Genomic DNA, 20,889 nt, shown 5'->3' with positions numbered 1-20,889 from the left:
TAAAGTCGCTTTAAGCTGCACTATTCACCACCTGGATCACTGTAAGCCAACTGTAGTTCTATTATAGAGAATTCAAAATGACATAAAGGTCGCTGTAGACGTATAAAATACCCAAAAGTGTCATAAATGCCCGAGACACATAGTGACAGGAAATGTAATGAAATATACACGTCTGAGAGTTTTTTTCATCGTGCACCTGCTGTGTACATCCATTGAGAAGACATGTTTAGGGCTGAAACGATAAGTCAGCTAATCTTAAGAAAATTCATTGTCAAAAATGTTGATATTTGAATAATCATTTGAGTCATTTATCAAGGAAGAATGCTGAAGCTTCACTGATTACAGCTTGTCATAATGTGAGTGTTTGCTGCTGTAAATGTAATATATCCGGACTATCAGGACAGAGCAACAGTCATTTTGGGCATTGGGACATCGTTATTGTCGTTGTTTACCATGCTGGCGTAACTGTAGCCTCTCTGTCTTGTTTCTGTACAAAGTGTGAGTAAGCCTTGTCGCTGTGTAGGAAAATCTGTCTGATATTTTAAAACCGCCTCCGTCTATTGAGTGGGTAGTGTGAACTGGCGTGGGATTTCATGCCTAACCACATTTGTCTCTGGCTCAAAGATCACAGGGAGCAGCAGTTCCTCTGGAAAGAGTGCAAGCCCTGATCTTCAAGTGGCTGATCCAGCTGTAATAACTGGGAGAGCTCCCAGTGGGGGAGCTGTTCCCTCTCATCCAGTGGGAGTGTGTTAATTGAGAGGGTCGGACAGTCAGCTGTTAGAGTCCTAATATAGCAAAGATGAGAGGAGAAGAGGAACCGTACATTCATCCGGTTTCATGCACTGTAAACAACACCAGTTGTTTGGATGTTTGTGTGTTCACAAGTTTTTGTGCAAGTAGAGCAAGTTTTACTGCTGCTGATATTTCCAGGACCATTCTTTTAATCAGTGGAAATAAATCAGACTGTCATCCCCTGAAAAACACTCCCACAGGTCCTTTGTTCAAGCAGCAATTAAGACCTATATTTATGTTTCTAGTTGCGGTGCCCTCTAGTGGCCGCAGTAGTTATGGCGGGAGTAGCCTCGCATTGCCAGATGTTCCTTCACAACGCTGTGGAGGAGGGTCTGGCTAGTCCACACAGCATTCCGGGATGGGAGAAAATCGTGCTCTGGTTTATTGGCATTTCTTTAAACCAATCACAATTGTCATGGGCGGCGTTAAGCTCCGCATGGAGCCCTGGTGGTGCTGCAAAATAGCCTCGGGAAGGAACTTGTTTTGGTGGAACGTGTGTACGTTCAAAAGTTGTTTTAGTCGTGCAACAGAAAACTCAGATTGGACAGATAGTCTAGCTAGCTGTCTGGATTTACCCTGCAGAGATCTGAGGAGCAGTTAACCACAGTCCTCAGAAATCCACCGGAGTTTAAAATTCCCCAAGACATCCGGCTGAAAAGGACATACGGCGGAATTTCCGTCAGCAACGGAGCAATCCCGGAAGTGGAAGGTAGTGAATATAGACTATGGCTGGATCAAAGCAGGATGTACGATGACAAAGTATGAGAATGCCATATTTCTGTGTAAGGAGTTAGGTTGGGGTGGTCGATGGGTCAAACAAACACAGGACCTTCACCCAGGGGAACAGGGTTTGAGTCCCGTTTCGAAAATAAAAGTAAACTGCAAGTTATTTTTTACCTTTTACGAACGTCACGTTCAGCGGCACCTTCAGGAAGGGAACTAACGTCGGATTTTTACCCAAACCACAATCACACACACATAAATGTATGGATTTACTTTTCTCCCGCAATTGTATCCATTACTTGAGGCGATTCCATTGAATTTTCTTGATTTGCCACAACATTTCACAGTTAAATGCTGGTGTGACCGGGTCTTTGTACTGAAACCACAGTTTGCAACAACCTAATTAAAAAATTAGACAAATCTGAGACACCTGAGACAATGACAACATGAGTTGATAAAAACATAATGAAAACGAGCAACAACAAAAACATTCACGCTAAAACTATTTACAAGGTATTGTTAAAGCCAATGAAGGTTTCTGAGACTTTCATATTATGAATTTGATGCCAGGTTTATGACCTAAATGTTACATTTCTAACAAACCCAGTGCTGACAGTGTGCATGAATAATCAAAATCCTGCCTTTAAACAGTGTTAACTAAAGAAGATGAAGATTGGTTTCTCTGCAAAGACTTCTGGTGTCAAGACTTCCTGACACCTCGCTCTGGTTTATAACTGCCTCAGGATCTTCACAGGGTGACGAAAGCTGCTGAAAGAGACTCAGTGGGCCACTGAGTGAGTGTTTTTGTGTGGCTGCAGATCTACTGTACAACAGAAAATCCGCAGAATTCATTCTTTGAAACACTTGTTGCAAGGGTGAATGTTTATAAAAGCTCATGTTAAAGCAGATTTTATTTTGAAGACACAAACACGGTCTTATTTTCCAGCAGAAAGAATGAGTGAATGAGAACAGTCACTGTAACATATTACTTTGCATCAGTTATTTAATGATGTAAGATGCCATAAAATCAATATTCCCTTTCTGCTCGGCAGCATGTACGACGAATAAGAGCCGATGCATGTGCACAAACACACGTAGGTCTACACATGAAGTACACACTTGTGCCAATGCTTTACAGTTTGCTTGTGGCCGCTTTTTTTTTTGCTTCTGGGTCATTTTATCTGGAGAATGAAATAAAATGAAACGAAAAACGGGGCGAAAGGAAAGGACTGAGAGAAAAGGCATGGTGTAAAAGAGTCTGGAAGACAGAGAAATGTAATGTAGGGATGAGAATATGCCCTGTCACCAATCTATGATCAGCCCAGGGACCAATCAGAACCTGGACCAAAATCATCTGAATGTAGGAAGAGAATAAGAGAGGGATGGCGGAGGAGGAGTACTTAAAGTGATTAAAGCTAGAATATACAGTATGTGTTGTATCGGCCTTTATAACATGGTTTCAACTTGCAGTTAGATGGCCTCAATTACATTTTCATATCGTCTGGAGTTTCTTCTCTTAATGAGCAGGTGTGTAATATATGCTCACATTTGTCCTCATTAGTACCTGATTTATGACTGTTTATCCCTCCTTGACCCATATAGTCTTAAAACAAAGTGGATCTGAATGTTATGCATGTAGGTGACTCATTTCAAAGTGTTTGAGCACAACTGTACTAAGTAAGTTTATTAGCCTAATACAGTTGCCTCTTAAAGCTTTAGTGCGTAACTTTTTGATGTTAATGAACTTCAGTTTCATTCAAGCCGTTGCCAAATGAGTTGCTACAAAGCTAATTAAGACTATCAGCTCCACACAACTCTCTCTGTATCTCTCAGTATGACTATGTTCAGAAGATTGTGGCATCCGCGACTTTCCCGCCACAGAAACTCGACTGAAGATAATTACCTCTCCATCATGTTTTTTAATCCTCCGTGTCCTCCTTGGCTACTAGCAGCTGTGTGGAGGACGGTATGGGGGCGGTGCGCGATCACGGAAGGCTTGTATCATGTGGCTTTGCCGACAGTTTTGTTGCCTTTACTTAGAATTCTTCATGGGGGAGACAGAAACTACGCACTCTAGTTTTAATTAAAGCTGCACTGATTAATATTTTTGAAAACACTTCCGCAAAGGAAGCATCCTCGCTCCTCTCTCCACTAGATGCATTTTAGGAATTGAGACATCCTTCGAGATGGCTCGCTGAGATCGATTTCCTGGCTCACAGGCAATAGGATGGAGGAGAGAGGAGACGAGGAGGCACAAAATCAAAATGAGAAGAGGCCAAAGTCTGCAGGATGTGTAAATAAGCAACCGTTTGCTAGCACGTTGGTCAAAAAAAACTTCATAAGGTGATAATATGTCAGTCAGTTTGTGGCAAAAAAAAAAAATGTATACTGCACTTTTATAAAGTTAAAATGAAATCCCTGTGTGTCAAAGCTCCACTTCCCATAATGTATCTCAATAGTGTTTTTCCTGACTTTGCACTATGTACACCCACATCACCTCGACCTCTCTTTGACTTGTGTGCAGGACAAAAACGTACTTCCTTCACTAAAACAAAAACATTTCCACTGTACATAATCCTGCCAGCAATGTTTCTCCTTACATCATATTTTTGCAAAACAAGTTATTAGTTTACGGATGTGATTTCTCGGGGACAGGGTGAGGAAGATTTCTGTTTTAGAAAGCTGGCTGACTGAACTGAGATTTACATTCATGTTTGAGGCACCTTTGCCATGTGTGACTTGAAGCTGATCCAGAGGTGTATTAGGTATTATTTTCATGAGTGCATTGTTGACAGTCCGTGTAACTCCCCTGGAACAGCGAGTGCACGTTGGTTTCAGGGACTCGCTTGTGTTTGTGTTTTCAGTGGATAAAATGAGAAGTTTCTCTCCGAGGCGTTTTTTTTTCCCCCCGGCAGGAGTTCATGAAATTTCATATTCTGTTCTGCTCGCTGGGATTGGCAATGCACTGGGTGTAATGTGTTTACTTACAATGCAGCTAAGCTGCTTAAAGCTACACTCCTGCCTCTGATTTAAGACTTAGCCGTCCAACTAAGACCCCTTTTTGCACGATGGCTCAGTCAGACATATTGTTTTAATGTGTCCACCGAATAATCTCCACATTCTTCTATAATCCAGTGGAAAGATGCACTGCAGGCTACCAATTCTGAAACCCCTGTTTGAGTGCCATGATGTGCTGCTCCGTGTGATGAAGAAAACCCAGAGGAAACAAACATAGATGCCGTTTGATTTCAGCAGCGGTAATACATGATTTCTACAGGAGAAATCTGGCCCTGATCCCATTCAACCCTCTGGATCTGCATAAAAATCTCACCTCTGCTCCTCAGACATAACTAGGGATGCAACAATTGTGAAATTCTGGGCTGAATGTTTGAAAAAAACTATTTAGCCGATAATGATACCCATGTTTAGTTGTTGTTTCCACCTTTGTAACATGTATCTTCAATACACTCTTTCAATGAGCACAAATTCAGTCATACACATTTATAAAACAACCTTTCTCCTTCTTTTACATGAAAAATAACTGCTTCAAAAGCCCTTTTAGCCTGATATACAACTAATGTTACCTACTCAGTACTCTCGCATTTTCAGACCTTCCTCCGCAGCACTGCGGAGGAGGGTCTGGCTAGTCCATACAGCATTCTGGGATGGGAGAAAAACCTGCTCTGGTTTATTGGCATTTCTTTAAACCAATCATAACTGTCATGGGCGGCGCTAAGCGCCAGACGGCGCAACGATGCCTCTGGAAAATAGCCTCGGGAAGGAACTTGTTTTGGTGGAACGTGTGTACGTTCAAAAGTTGTTTTAGTCGTGCAACAGGAAACTCAGATTGGACAGATAGTCTAGCTAGCTGACTGGATTTACCCTGCAGAGATCTGAGGAGCAGTTAACCATAGTCCTCAGAAATCCACAGGAGTTTAGAACGCCAACACAAAGGAAGAGGAAGGGGACGGACATCCGGCCGAAAATGAGGGACATCCTCTGGCAACTCCTGAACAATCCCAGAACTGAAACGCAGTCGATATAGACTACCTACTCAGTCAACGAGGCGAATATGGGCCGATTCCGATGTTCTGCCGATGCGTCGGCACATCCCTATTAAAATGTGATAAATAATATTGCATTTAAATAGCATCCGTGTGTGTGCTGCTTTTCTGTCCTTTATTTTTTTCAAACCAGGAAACGGTTATGCATGAAGGAATTCCCTCAGTGGAGACTCTCATAAATGCAGTGCATCTCGAGGCTGAGGAGAGGACGACGCTCGTCATGTTGATAGAGCTGCATGGCTCCAATATCCTCGGGACATTTTTTTTTTTTTTTTTTTTACATCTCCGTTTATTTCACGCCTATCACAACGTCTGTTGGTATAGATACTGTCTCTTACTGAACCCTAATCTGTCCCAAGGATGATGTTTTTTTCCATTTCTTTCTCTTCTCGTTTCAGCTGCTCCTTCCTCCATCTTAAAGTGCCCATATTATGAAAAAAATCACTTTTTCTGGGATTTGGGGTGTTATTTTGTGTCTCTGGTGCTTCCACACGCATACAAACTTGGAAAAAAAAAAACATCCATGCTGTTTTGAGTGAGATAGGGATTTCTGAATGTGTCCTGCCTTCAGTCTCCGGGTGAGGTGGTCAAAATTGGCAGGGCTTTTTACGTCACTAGCCGAAACGAGGTGGCTAACCGTAGCATGCTAACTCGTTCCGAATGGCAAAACACTGCTACAACACACACTAGTTCACCATAATCTACAAAAGAACTACTTACATGTCCCTGTTCTGCAGGTATTCTACACAAAGTTGGAAGTGCGCCCTCGTTTAGAAGAAGTCTCCCAGCTAATCCTGCCTTGTACTGACTGAAGTTGTAGAAAAAAACAGCTAGCTAGCTCATGTGATCTTACCTAGCTACTGCGCATGTGCGACTGCCAACAAAGATGTTACAGCAGTGAGAGATCTCACTCTGTAGCTAAAACAGAGACCTGAACACAGCGTGAAAAGAGGAGCTGCAGCAATGTGCAGTACAACAAAAATATGGTGATTTTTGAAAATTAAACCATGTAAACCAATTCTGGTACAACCTCTAAATACAATTATGAACCTGAAAATTAGCATAATATGAGCACTTTAATATCGCTCTGCCGGATGCCGGAGAGCTCCGCAGCAATTCAGCACAATTCAGATTGTGCGGGACAGGAAGTCGAGCACAGAAACAAAATAAAACTTCCGGTTAATTTCCAAAATAAAATACACCGTGCTCACGGCGGATCATGTTTCAGCAGGTCAGACAGAGTTGTTTCCCCTCTACTCCTCTAGATGGAAACAAACTGTTGTTGGTTTTGTGGTTCTATTTATAGAAACTACATCCTGTTATATTGTGCGATCATACGTGAATTTGCGAGATCTCGTGGGTCCTTGTCAGTCATGACCGCAGCCGTTCCGCAACAAATCCGGACCGGAGCTGACACGCAGCTGTTCCGCAGTTGGTGGAAATTGCGGGTTAAGTTTAGTTTAGTATTTCACGCACATTTGGCCCTTAAGATATGTGCCAACCAGAAAGTCTTTTTAAAGATTACAAGAACCATAATCTCCCCCCCGCTTATAGTAGAAAAACTACAAAGTCGCACAATTCCACAAGCCGCAATGGGCCAATCAGAGTAGAGTTTACACAGAGTATAAATATGTTAGTTAATGAACTCTGTGTTACTTGAACATCTTTCATTGTTCTTTCTACATTGCATTTGTACAAAAAAAGTTAGCGTCGAGCCCTGATGTAGACAAGAGGAGGACCATGCGTGACTGCACTCTGTCACATGACCTCCACCCCTACCACGACTACGCCTCGTCGTCCTCCTGTGCTCCGCGTGTTTTCTCATCTTTTGTCATTAAGTGTGTCTGTAACCCTACGACTGAATGAGATATTGCGGTCACACATCAGCACACAGTCACTCTTTCTGTTGCTCTTTCACTGCACTTTACACCCACTGAAGCAGAACAGATGTGCAGTAACATCAGCCGGGTCGCACTTCATCCGTCCATAATAACTCACTTTATCTGTGAATGAGTTTAAAATGTGTTTCTACTGGGATTTTTCTAAACTCTCTTCAACTCTGCCAAAGTGGGTACGCCTCCTTTCAGGGCTTTCAGACTTTTCTGTGTGTGTATATGTATGTGTGTGTGTGTGTATGTATGTATGTATGTATATATATATATGCTTGAGCCCCCCTAAAAAGGGTCTAAAATCGCCAGTGGTCTGAATGATTTTGTTAAGATAGTTATTATTGAAGCAAAGACATCAATTTATCAGCTGATTCCAAACTTTTTAAGCTATTTAGTTTTCTTTCCATCACCAGCTTACAAATCGTTGTGTAGCGTCCACAGTCAATAAACGTGACTCTGTTACCGTGCGGTTGTGTGTGTGTGTGTGTGTGTGTCTGTCTGTCTGTCTGTCTGTCTGTCTGTCTGTCTGTGTGTTTTATGTAGAAACAAATGGGATCAAACCTATTGGGGGGGAGGGAAGAGAAAAGAGCGAGAACACCTTTTAAAATGTTTTATTTAAATGAGCTGTGTGGCACTGGAATGAAAGATAAGCCACAGTCATTATTTTGGCAATACACTTACAACCTCCTGCCCAGTTTGCTGTGTGTGTGTGTGTGTGTGTGTGTGTGTACACCTGTTGTTAGGCTCTTTGTTGCCCTATCTGTACCCCACTGACCTTCCACTCTATTATTCATGTTTGTAGGCGATTTTCTTTAAGGGAAATTACAGTATTTGTCATTATTCTCAAATGTTATGTTCATTCTGTCCACTGTTCCCTTGTAAAGATTGGTTGGGACCAGTTGGATGTTTCTGGACTAAGATCTAGTCCGGCACATAACACTAATGGTTTTTGGTACAGATTAAACAAATGAGATATATCGTGTTAATCAGTGAGTTTTAAATGGTGCTGGTATGTAAATTGTGTTACCTTAACAGCGAGTTAAAACACTCCCGCATTTCACACAAATTGCGTGACAGGTTTACATACAAAGTCAACACAAAGATGCAAATAGATTCACGGCAGGTGAAGCGAATGGCACGAGTGGCGCGGATGACTTAAGTTGAATCCGCTTAAGTTGAAATACTGAGCGTTCAAACTCTACACCAGACATGAATAAAATGTTAAATCATACAACACACGGGTTGACAAATGGAAGAGTTTCCCTTTAACTTTAAACACAAACATCTCCCTCCATTTCACCTCTCCTCAGTCTGTCTGTACTTTTATTTGTCTGGCAAAGAAAGAACACTTTCCGACTGACTTTATAGGCACTGAATACAAAGGAGACCGTGAATACATATGTACATAAGAACTGGACTTCTGATGACAGAGAAATACAGGGAGATTGGCCTTCAGTCAAGGTCTGTGTTATCTGATCGTGTGAGCGGGGGGAAGTCACTGTGCAGAAGAGGGACAGTGGAGAAATAACTGGTATGTGCCATGATGGGAATAACAGACTGTGTGTGTGTGTGTGTGTGTGTGTGTGTGTGTGTGTGTACCTCCAGATGAGAATGTTTGGTTGCTGGACCTATTTTTAGTGAGGCGATAATAATACCTGCTTAAGTCTCAAAGGAGCTGACCCAACTGTGCTGGGACACTATTTTGCGTGTGTGTGTGTGCGCGCGACTGTGGTATTTGCATTTTTTTTGTTTGGGCCCCTCCAGCCACACTAAGTTAGTCTTTCTACCTCTGAAAACACTGACATTAAGCTAAAAGAAATAAATATACAACCATAATCCAACTTAAGAAAAGTAATAACAAGATGGCAGCGCCGTGTTCAGGATATTTTGGCTTCACTTTTGTTAAGCGTGAGGAAGTGAAGACACGTCATCCATCTTTATTTACAGCCTATGGTTCTTCTTAAATACAATGTTTTCTCTCCGTGTGTGTTTCTAGTTTTGAAATCTGAATTCCTCATATGTTTTGAGTCACAGTTAACCAGAGAGCAAAGCGACCGAGGCAGTGTGGAGGAGGAATATTTGCTGTAAATAAAGCAGATAAAAAGCTATTGAAAACATGACATACTCGCACAAAACGTATTAATATTATATACATATTATCAGACTCTCCTCTTGTAGTCCTGCAGCTAGCGTGTTTGTGTGTGTGTGTGCAGTATGTTGTATGCGTCGCTGCTCGCTGTATTCATTGCTTCGGCTTAGCGAGGCAGTGGGGAGGTGCAAATGTCACGCTGTCTGAAAAGGCTAAGCCAACTCACTGTAGAGAAGTCGGAGGAGGAGGAGGAAGAAGAAGAACTGGAAGCCACTTCAGAATATAACAGTGCTAAGTGAAAGAGGGAAAACATCACAAATGATCACAAAGACTTTCTGCAATCTCTCATATACACATACACACACACACACACGCACATGCACATCATCTTTCGCTTATAATCTCATTCTAGAGCGTTTCTTCTGCTAAATTGAATTGTAATTGGCAGACAATGGGCGTGACATCACAATTGGCTGGCTGGCTCATATAGTAGCAGCTCGTCTAAATTGAGCCTGAAGTGAGCCATGCTTACTGATGAGCCCGGAGCGTTAATGAAAGAATAAAAGCATCGGGGGAGCAGAGCACATATAGGAAACATGGAGGCAGAGAGAGGAGAGACTGAGGTGTACTATCTCTGAAAATGAATTGCCCTTTGGGACCGGTGTCATTAATAATTATTGCGTGTGACAGCAGCCGCAGAATGTTGACTTCTTCAGCATATGCACCGCAACAGCTGAGTGATCTCCTGTGCAATAATGGAGCTTTTATGAAAAGTAAAGACTGTAGTGCATCTCCTTCTTTTTTTCCAGTACGTTAATTTCTGTGTTTCCTTCTCTATATTTGTCATTCTTGGTTGCACCTGTATTTGTATTAGATGAGTTGGCACATTAGTGCGTGCATCGTGCTCATCAACACATTGTACTGTAGGGCTGGTTACAGAATTCAATACTATTTAGGCATCGACCAAATTGCCTCTAAACTATTGGAGTATCGAAAAAAATACCTCGTCTTTCAAAACCCAATTTCCATACCTAAGGAGCAAATCGTATCAGCGTCAGTGAGCCAAAAAAAAGCATGCAGCATACTTCTACCAAGATCTAATAATGCTGGTGATTGGCTGTCTAACGTTATGCGTTGTCGAAACGTGCAGGAAAATCTATGAAGGGCCATCTGGGAAATTATTGGCACGAGTGACGCGATGCGAACATGTGACGCGTGTCATTGTTGAATCCGCTTAAGTTGAAATACTTTAATCTGAGCGTTCAAACTCTACACCAGACATGAATAAAATGTTAAATCAGACAACACACGGGTTGACAAATGGAAGAGTTTCCCTTTAACTTTAAACACGAACATCTCCCTCCATTTCACCTCTCCTCGGTCTGTCTGTACTGTCAAAACATGCAAGAAAAGCTATGAAGGGCCATCTGGGAAATTATTCACAATTACCTCACACACACACATTCAAGTGAAGTGCTCTCACACACTACTGAAATGCTTTCACACTAGTGAAAAATTATATTCTCACATACTATACTGAAACCACACACACACACACACACACACACACACACACACCCCTGAAATGCTCTGATAAACACTACTGAAACGCTCTCACAGGCAATACTGAAATGCCCTCATACATTACTGAAAGTGAAATCCAGTCTGTGTGTGTGTGTGTGTGTGTGTGTGTGTGTGTGTGTGTACACCTGTTGTTGGGCTCTTTGTTGCTCTGTCGGTACCCCACTGACCTTGTGTTTGTAGGCGATTTTCTTTAAAGGAAATTACAGTATTTGTCATTATTCTCAAATTTTGTGTTCATTTTGTGGATTCAGTACAGCGTGTGTGTGAGTGAGAGAGAGGTTTCAGTATAGTATGTGAGAGTATCATTTTTCACTAGTGTGTATGAAAGCATTTCAGAAGAGTGTGTGAGAGCACTTTACTTGTTGTTTACTTTTTGTTTATTAAAATTGATCGTTCAGGAACCGGTATCAAAGTCATAGTGTTGGTATCGGTACCGCTATCGACATTTTTTTAATAATACCCAGCCCTAGTAGAGGGCTAGAGTGCAGACAAAGGAGTGGAAGCACTGCTGGGCCTTTCTTGTATTCAACTACAGGTGCTCTTTGGATATATAACAGTTACTGCAGACAACGTGCTGGTCATTTTAAAATACATCTTCATGTAAATAAAGACATTTTAAGTCCTACCGAGGAGTGCCTTGGATTATTTTTGGAGGAGACATGCATTTTTACAAATGAGTTTCCACTCATGCAATGAGCCCGTCACAGGATGACAATAACATCGTAGACTGTATTTACAACAGAGATGGCATTACGGAGAGCGGAGCACCCGAAAAATGAAAACATATCAGTGCAAAAAGACTTTGATGGAGGACAAAACGAAAGGCAACGCGCAGCAAAGGGCCACAGGTTTCGGACTTGAACCCTTGAGCTACCAGGGCACCCCGGCCAAAGATTGTTTGTGAGGGAAAAGAAATGTTACTCTTTGTTTTTGTAGTTTAACACAGTCCAACAGAGTTCTTTAGATGAATTATCCATAATCGCATCACGTCAATTTAAGGAGGATCTCTTGTTTATTCAAGGCGTATCCATTAAATATCTCTGAATCAGGACCTCCAGGACTTTGATCATCAAACTCATGAAAAATAAACTAAGAAGGCTTCACCTGTTGTAACAGTGTGTCATATGCATTTAATCCATATTTCATATCTTCTGCTGCTCATCTCATTTTCAGGTTCTCGCTACAGGTTGTCAACATTAATTAGGCTTGTTTTTTCAGCTGTTCAAAACTTAAATTACTTGCATTACTTGTTGTAATGTAATTAGATTCAATAAGGGATTTAAAAGGATTCTGTTTTTAATAAGTGGATTCGATACGGGATTGGGATTCACTAAAATGCCATCAAACCCAACCCTAATTCTTACACGGATACAAATTCATCTTTAACACGTTACGGTCAATCATGAATCCCTTTCATTTAACTTCTATATGAAGACGTAATTTAAACATTTTCCGGAAAAAAGGACAAATGAATTTTATGTAAATCTAATAAAAAGAACATCCGTTTTGAAATCAAATGGAGGAGTCACTCTATAATGTAGATATGTTAATACGACTTTGAAGCTCAATACATGTGCACACACCTTACTTAAATAACATTCAAGCAAAACTTCCTCTGAAAGAAAGTATTGAGGGCCGCATTCATGAGATGAAAGCTAATGACACCAGTAAGTGGATAAAACGCTTTTCAACCCTACTGCATGCTTTTAACTCATTTTTGTCCTTAAACTGACAAAGGTCCTTGCGTGCCGCCAGCGAGAGTACAAAATATGGTACAAAATCCAAATTGTATTTCTCTTGCTTTTGAAAATAAATGCCATTTAATATAATAAAGGTGACGTGGCGAAACTGTATAGTTGAGTTTAGCAAATACCAAATAAAAAGCTACTCAAAGATGCAATTTTGTCAAGCTTGATGTTTTGACATTTGTTGTGCTCCTTGAAAAGTGACATAGCCAGTAGGTAAATGGCAGCACGCTGCACTCTGCTCTTGTCATTGACAGAGGCAGCAGCGTACCAGATAGTGATGGAGCAGGTGAGGATGGACTCAATGATGGCAGTGTAGAAGTGCAACACCATAGTCTTCTTCAGCTGCCACAGAAAGTGCATCCTCTATTGTGCTTTTTTTTTTACAAGGGAGCTGATGTCCAGTAGCCTGGTTGACACCAGACCCTTCTCAGTTGTAACTGAGAAGGGTCTGGGCAAGGTTCATTCACAGCGCATTTCCAAAGGGGCTTCACCAACAGACGCCACTCAAATGCCTCTGGGCGCATTTGGATAGTCCTTCAACCAATCAGACCGACAACCCGGGTGACGTAGCAGTGACAGCGGCATCAACGGGTTGCTGCGCTTCGGTGGCCGTCATGTTGAATGTAAACAAAAAGCTGCTTGCTGTCATCGTCATCGTGTAAAGCCCGCCTCAACGGTTGTGATTGGTGCCTTGATTTGGAAAAATTTGGCCAGACTGACTTGCAGAGCAAATCTCAAATTTGCCGGAAGTATGTCCAGCAATACATATGTGAAATACATACGAATTACAGTGCTTTACTTTTCGTAGCCATATGGACGAATGGTTCATGATCACGAATCACAGCCTGATTTCTGCATTAGTACCCCGTACAGTACGCCTCGTTCCCTTCCACTAACATCTGCTGTATTCTAAAGTGATAATCCATTTACTGGATTAGTCAGGCAGAATAAAAAAGCTGTCAATGAATCAATTACGAGAGAGGAGAGAGAAAAAAATGACACATATGTGCATGCACACACTGGGGCCAAAGCAGAAATGATATCGGTTTATCTGTATCATGTAGACCTGGAATAGGAATGTGCTCCCAGATAACAGCAGTGGGTGTTGAAAGACCAAAACGGGAGATTAGCGGCTGAATGCTCTTTGCTACCTGCTCCTCTATGAATTATCACAACCTGTGAGGATGAATGTGAAACAGAGAGAGGGTCTAATTAGCTTTGGAGGGAATCATTAGCAGTGTGTTCTCTGCTTGCCCCAGTTGGCTGAGTGGGAACTGCATGGAGTCTTCCCCCGAGTAATGACTGGTCTCTCTCCCCTCCCACCTGTCCTCCACCTCTCCCCATCTCTCCCTGGATAATTTGGCTTTAATTAAGACTTTGCACCACCAGGAGAGGAGGAGGAGGGTGTTGACCCTGCTTTCAGTTTGGGGCGTTGTAGGTGTAAATAACTAGAGGAATAAAAGGCCACTGAGATGTAAAAGAAGCCTTGGGAAAGTCAAGCCAAGTCATCTTTATTTACATTTAAATGTATTATTTTTTATTTTTACATTTAGAAGTTGAGCCAAAAGTGCTTTACAACCAAGGCAGATGGTTTGAAATCTGCCTCGGTATAGATGGACAACATTACATGATAAGAAAGTACATAACAAACAATAATACAAAATGTAATACAAAACAACTGACGCGATAAACACCAAAGGGATTGAAAGGATTTTATGAAATAATATTGATTGCAATCCATATTGTCTTCATGCAGACAGAACAAACAAGATGGTTATTGTTGGTGAAGGACACATGGCTTTTTTAAGCGATTGAATGCTGAATTTAGGAAAAATCATTACAGTTTCTTGTCTACTCTATCAGTTGATTATTTTACTATATTTTATTTATTATCTCGTCTACTCTTTAGAAGACCTTTGAACAAATGTTCTCCAGTGGCTAATTTAGCTGTAAGGCTGCAACTAAGGATTATTTTCATTGTCGATTAATCTGATTATTTTCCCTATTAATAGATTAGTTCTTTGGTCTCTAAAATGTAATGAAATGGTGAAAAATGTGGATCAGTGTTCCCCAAAAGCCCAAGATGACGTCCTCAAATGTCTTGTTTTGTCCACAACTCAAAGATATTCAGTTTACTGTCACAGAGGAGAGAAGAAACTAGAACATATTCACATTTAAGAACCTTTTTTAAATTTATTTTTACATAAAAAATGACTCAACTTGATTAATTGATTATCAAAATAGAAAATAGTTGCTAATTAATTTAACAGATGACAATTAATCGATGAATCTTTGCATCCCTACTATCAGCCTTTTTAAGGCTCAAATTGTGTTGTATTATTGGGTGGATGTTTGAGTAGTCAGGCGCCAAGAATTTCATTTCTTTTTGTGATTTTTCAGGTGTCTTTATGAATCCACGTTGGTACTTTAATTACGCCCACCAAGGAGTCTTGCTTGTTGGTTCGTTTGTTTGTCAGCAGGATTACGGAAAAAGTACTGGCCCAGTTTTCATGAAACTTGGTGGAAGGGTGTCCAAATCACGGGGGAAACACCAATTATTTTTCACTTTCGCTAACATTGCGAAAGGACATTTGTGCTCCAGTCACGTGGTGTGGTAAGGACGTACATCAGTCTGTCTTATCGGTTAGGACATACCTTTCAGTAACACTCCCCCCTCGTCATCGGTCCAAGCTAAAAAAAATCCCTGCTCTTTTCACCGTTGTTTTCACCGTTATTTTCTGTATTTTCAACCTATACAGCCATGATTTTTAACCGCAGAGTAACATTAGATAATCTGCTTCCCGTTTACACTGGCACACAGATTGTAGGCGAATGGTCATTTGATTTGCATTGTCAGATGTGTTAATACGGACGAAGATTAGTGCTGCTACTGAAGCTAAAACTCTTGTGTGGACTGAGATTGTTTTTTGTCTCAAAACGCCGCTTTATATATGAAAACGTCGTAGTGTAGATGTAGCCTAAAGCTTCGGATATACTCAAGAAACTACGAGCATGCACGGAGACGTTTATGCTCAACGCATTGTTCGTTGCAGTATTCTCTGAAACACCTGAGGGCGTACAAACAAAATAATTTCTGAATCGGCAAGAAGTAGTAGAAAAGAAGAGAGCGGAAGTTAAGGAAAGCAGCCTGCCTGACAACAGAAGTAAACACATCCATTATAAACACCGATGTACCGCGAACCATTACATTTATCTACCAATCTATCGAAATGACTGTCTGCCTGGAATACTGTTAAGAACACTCTTTCTGAAGCCATTTTTTTTTAGCTTTGACAAAACGATCTCTCGTGTTTTTCCACATTATCCAACAAAATGCCTCTTCTTTTCCCAGTGTGGTGTCTCTCTTTGACCACATATTTAAGGCTGTTTGACTCTCTGTGGTCTGTATGTGAAGAATCACACAGATGTTTGTGCGGGCGAACCTGCTCCGCCAGTCTTTCCCAACTGAACTGAAAGGTCTAGTTGGACGACCACGCGCCGCGACAGCTTGCGGAGTCTTTGCGCTGGAAACAACAGCCGTGGTGACTTCATTTTATGGCTCGCGAACACCGCGGCTATCATAAACCTCGCTTAAGTTTTGTCTGACACCACATGTTACTCCTCTTTCTCTCTCTCAGATTTATTTACATCAATGTCCTGCCCCTAGTCTGGCTATCACCAGACCAAGCTAAACATTAGTCTGGGGAGTCTGCTCTGTATTTTCTACTGCACAAGAGGCGTGATCAACGGGCATAGTTCAAATGACCCTGTACACAATTGGATAGTCCTTCAACCAATCAGACCAACGATCCGGGTGACGTAGCAGCGACAGCGGCAGCGGCATCAACGGGTTGCTGCGCTTCGGTGGCCGTCATGTTGAATGTAAACAAAAAGCTGCTTGGTCGCTTCTCTATCGTCATCGTGTTAAACCCGCCAATAGCGCGCCAGGTGGATAAGCCAGTTTGTGATTGGTCCCCGCAAAATTGTAATGGAAGCAGGATAGATAAACGTACAGGTTTCCAGCCTGAGCTGCAGGGAGAACTCAAATCGCCGGCAGATCGGGCTGGGTTTTACCCAGTCTATCCTGCCCCCCTTCTACCTGCGCACCAGTTTGTAATGAAGTAACACACACTTGTCTTTTGTTGACACTGCTTCAGGCTTGGTTTGATGCAATGTATCTCTAATAAGCCCTAATAAGACACAGCATATCCCTTTATATCAACCTATATTTTCTCTAATTCTTCTCTCCCCGCCGCGACCCTCTAAATCACGTCTACAGTTCTGTTCTGTTAGCTCTTCACATTGACCCCTTTCCTCCTTCCCCCAGGAGGTATATTTGCTCCATCAGGGTCAAAGGTCGCTGAGGCAATCAAACGCTGCACGAGCACGTGCACACACACACAAACGGTGGCAGCAGCCGCTTGACTGACAGTCTAATTACCCAGTGTAAGAGAAGCAAACCCCTCCGCTGTACTGCTGTTAACAGGATCAGAAGGCCACTTTTCCTCCTCCCCTCCCCACTCTCCCTTTATGCATATTTTTTATCATAAGTGTGTGTTTATGTGTGTGTGTGTGTGTGTGTGTGTGTGTTGTATAGAGAGAGGTAGATTGGTCCAAAGATCGTGGCTGATACATGAAAAGGTCAAGTGAATGACTCCGGGTCTGCGTCTATAGATAAAGTAGAGCAGAGAGAAGGAAAGAAGAAAAAAGGGAATTGCTTTTAGTCACCCAGGGAATAAACCTTGTGTGTTGAGGTTAACTAGGATTACTGTGTGTCTGTGTGTGTGTGTGTGTGTGTGTGTGTGAGTGAGTGAGTGAGTGAGACAGAAGAAAATGCTTTCTTTAATTTAAAGCTCTCGGTTCAGAGTAATTCAGTGTGTACGTCAAGGTTAGATGTCGGAGTTGACGTTCCACTCAGTTTATCCGCACAGACTCACAATAATACTTGTGGTGTGTTTGTATTTTCAAGAAATCCAGTTTACTTCTGTAGAAGCCGATAGAGAGAGCAGAGGATCAGGTGTTTGAGCAGCTGCGGTGAAGTGAGGTTCCGTGCTCTTGAAGAGGAGATAAATAGAGAAAGATGTCAGATGTCAGCTGACCCTTTACACTGACCTCCACACATCACATTTCAAAGAGAGGTTGATAAATGCTTCCTACTGTATGTGATGACTTACACTTAAACACATCATCAGCCCCGTAACTTTGATCCTGTGGCCCTGACCAAAATAGAAAATCAGCCAACACTGTTTTTTTTTATAACCAAGTCTTAAATATTAGAACATTTGTTTCACACAAACCTGATATATTAGCACCTTAAAGTTGGTTAGGCTAATGTGCTAGCAAATGATTCTCCATTTACACATCCAACAGACACAGAGCAACAATGTCATCCCATTGGAGTCGTGTTTCTGGCCACCAGACTAATCTTAGTCCTATCTATACACATTTGCTTTTGCGCCCATTTCAGGCGTATTTGTTTGGCAACGTGCGCGTAAAAGCATGGCGAGGTATGTACAAACAGGCCGCACTGAGGTAAAAGCACAGACGCGGGGACTGAAAAGGGGGGAAAATTGCGCTTTTCCATGTCATATATATGCATTCATGGGAAGGTGAAGGGGAAAGTGGGAGTTTCCCATAAAGAGATGGGAGGGTAAGCGTAAAGTGCGCCTAATTATCTATTCCGCGGTATGTACAAAAAGCGCCAGTGAAAGCGCGCCTCTATTTTGCGGTGAAAATGCTCCGCCTCTTAAAAGCAGGTGTAAACCAGCCGCAAGCGGGTTTCCTCGCATCTGCCTCCTGATGAAATGGCAGCAGTAATCCGAGCAAGACGAAGACATAGGCCAAGGAGACGAGCTCAAAAGATTTTTGCCACAAGGATCACACTTTTTCAGTTGAGTGAACACGAAATCATTAAGCGTTACAGATTAAGCAGCCATGCAATATTACAGTTACTGGAAGAAATCAAAATGACATTGAATCTCCGACTCAGCGTTCACATTCCATTCCAGCAGCTGTTAAACTCCTCGCCACAATACAAATATTGACATCAGGATAATTTCCAAACAGTCATAGCATCAGTAGTGGGAATATCGCAGTTTGCGTATCATAGCACCAGTACATAACGCTTTGCTACAGCGCACTAGTCAATGTACATTTTCCCACCACTAATGACGAAATAACACGCATCAAGCTGTTACCTCATGAACAAGCATATCAACTTTATCGCAGAATCTTTGTTTTCGCTGTTTTGACTGACTTGGTGACTGATCCATGATAGAAAGATGCGTGCAATTTACGGTATAGTGGGCGGAGAAAGGCACTGATTACCTGATGAACTGAACGTTTGTTAAATACGACGTGAGCTGAAGTCTCACAGCATGCGCTTTCTGCGGGTTGGCCATGGAGCTGATAACGCTACATTCGCAAATGTACGTACATCTGGCCCTGAGAGTTCACTGGAACTTGTTTGCTGAAACAACAGCTGGAGAAATTGTCATCTGACCCTTACAGTAAATATGGGAGCCAAATAGCCAGCACAAGAAGCTAAACTAGGCAAAATATGTCCGTAGGAATGTAGACTTGGGTGATAAATGTGATAACACATACAGTATATATATATATATATATATATATATATAATCAATATAATAATCGATTGATATTAGGGCTGTCAATCGATTAAAAAATGTAATCTAATTAATTGCATACTCTGTGTTTAATCCAGCTACTAGCTAGCGGTAGGCTAACGTTAGCTGCTGTCGAGTATAATGTTAACTAGTGTCATGTGCAGCAGTGTTTGTGTTTCAGAGCATCAGAGAGAAGAGCAGACATATCAGTGACACCAGATTTCGGTAGCCAGGGTTGGCAAGAAGAAGATTTTTACAAGTAAATGTTCCAATTAATAATCCAGGCAGAACATTCTCGTCTCCCTCCTTCATTTTACAGTCCAATGGTGCTAGAACGGCTCCGGGTCAAACGTCAATATGGAATGGATTAATCTGCGTTATTTTTTTTAAGGCGTTATTTGTTCTTAGATTAATTAATTGAAATGAACGCGTTATTTTGACAGCCCTAATATATATATCAGTGTTAATTTTGACAGCAAATTCTGATTTAGTCTTAGTCTTTTGAATAACACACCATTTAGTTTTAGTCTTATTTTAGTCATCTGAAATCTTTTAGTCTTAGTCTAGTTTTAGTCGACTAAATATAAGAGTTTTAGTCTTAAGTCTTTTCGTCTTAGTCTAGTTTTAGTAGACCAAATATTAGCAGGTTTTAGTCGACTAAATCTACAGTGGATTTAGTCGACTAAATGTTTCTCCAGAATTTCCGGTCATTGGAAGTATCCATCAGTCTGTTATGGAATGGTATTAAGGTTTGAATATGCAATACACAGATTTAACGGTTCGTCCTAGACCTAGCTCTGACATTTCTGTTGTTCATGAGACGTGTCATTGCCCTCGGACCGGGTGCACTGCAAAACGTTAGCATGTTGCTAACGAGTGAAGTCAACTGAAATCAGCCAAAGCTGTGTAACTAAGACTGTGCAACTAAACACAACTAAGTATAATGTAAACAACCTTACTGTTGTGAAAACGTCCTCGAAACTGTGTAAAGTTCTGCAAACTCGTCCTCCTGTGTACCTGCTGCTGCGTTTGTTTAGCTGTTGCGCCTGCGTGTGCCGCGGCTTTTTAAAATGGCTCTGCTGCTTCCGCATAAATCAACCTACCCTCAAAGATTCGCTCTGATTGGATTTCTTCCCAACTTGTCCCACAAAAAAAGAATGGTTTTGATTGGATCTCTTCTCCATTGGTCCCGCCCTAACATTTCCGTCTCATTTTTATTTGTTGACTAAAGTGTCTGTTATATTTCGTCACAGTCTTCATCATCATATCTGAATTTTTATTTAGCTTTCGTTCGTGAAAAAGGTTCGTTGACGAATATTTTTCGTCATAGTCTTCGTCAACGAAATTAACACTGATATATATGTGTGTGTGTGT

At 41.5% G+C, this 20,889-nt stretch overlaps 1 protein-coding gene across 3 annotated transcripts in view; it reads left to right on the top strand.

Annotated features, from left to right (window-relative positions):
* Positions 1-20,889, top strand: part of ttc28 (tetratricopeptide repeat domain 28) — a 156,202-nt gene that overhangs the window by 44,512 nt on the left and 90,801 nt on the right. The gene's annotated exons all lie outside the window — the stretch shown is intronic.

The sequence above is a fragment of the Sander vitreus genome, chromosome 16 (genome assembly GCF_031162955.1).
Source record: "Sander vitreus isolate 19-12246 chromosome 16, sanVit1, whole genome shotgun sequence".
Taxonomy (NCBI): Eukaryota; Metazoa; Chordata; class Actinopteri; order Perciformes; family Percidae; genus Sander; species Sander vitreus.
Note: the sequence above shows the minus strand (reverse complement) of the source record. Positions and strands in the feature narration are given on the sequence as shown.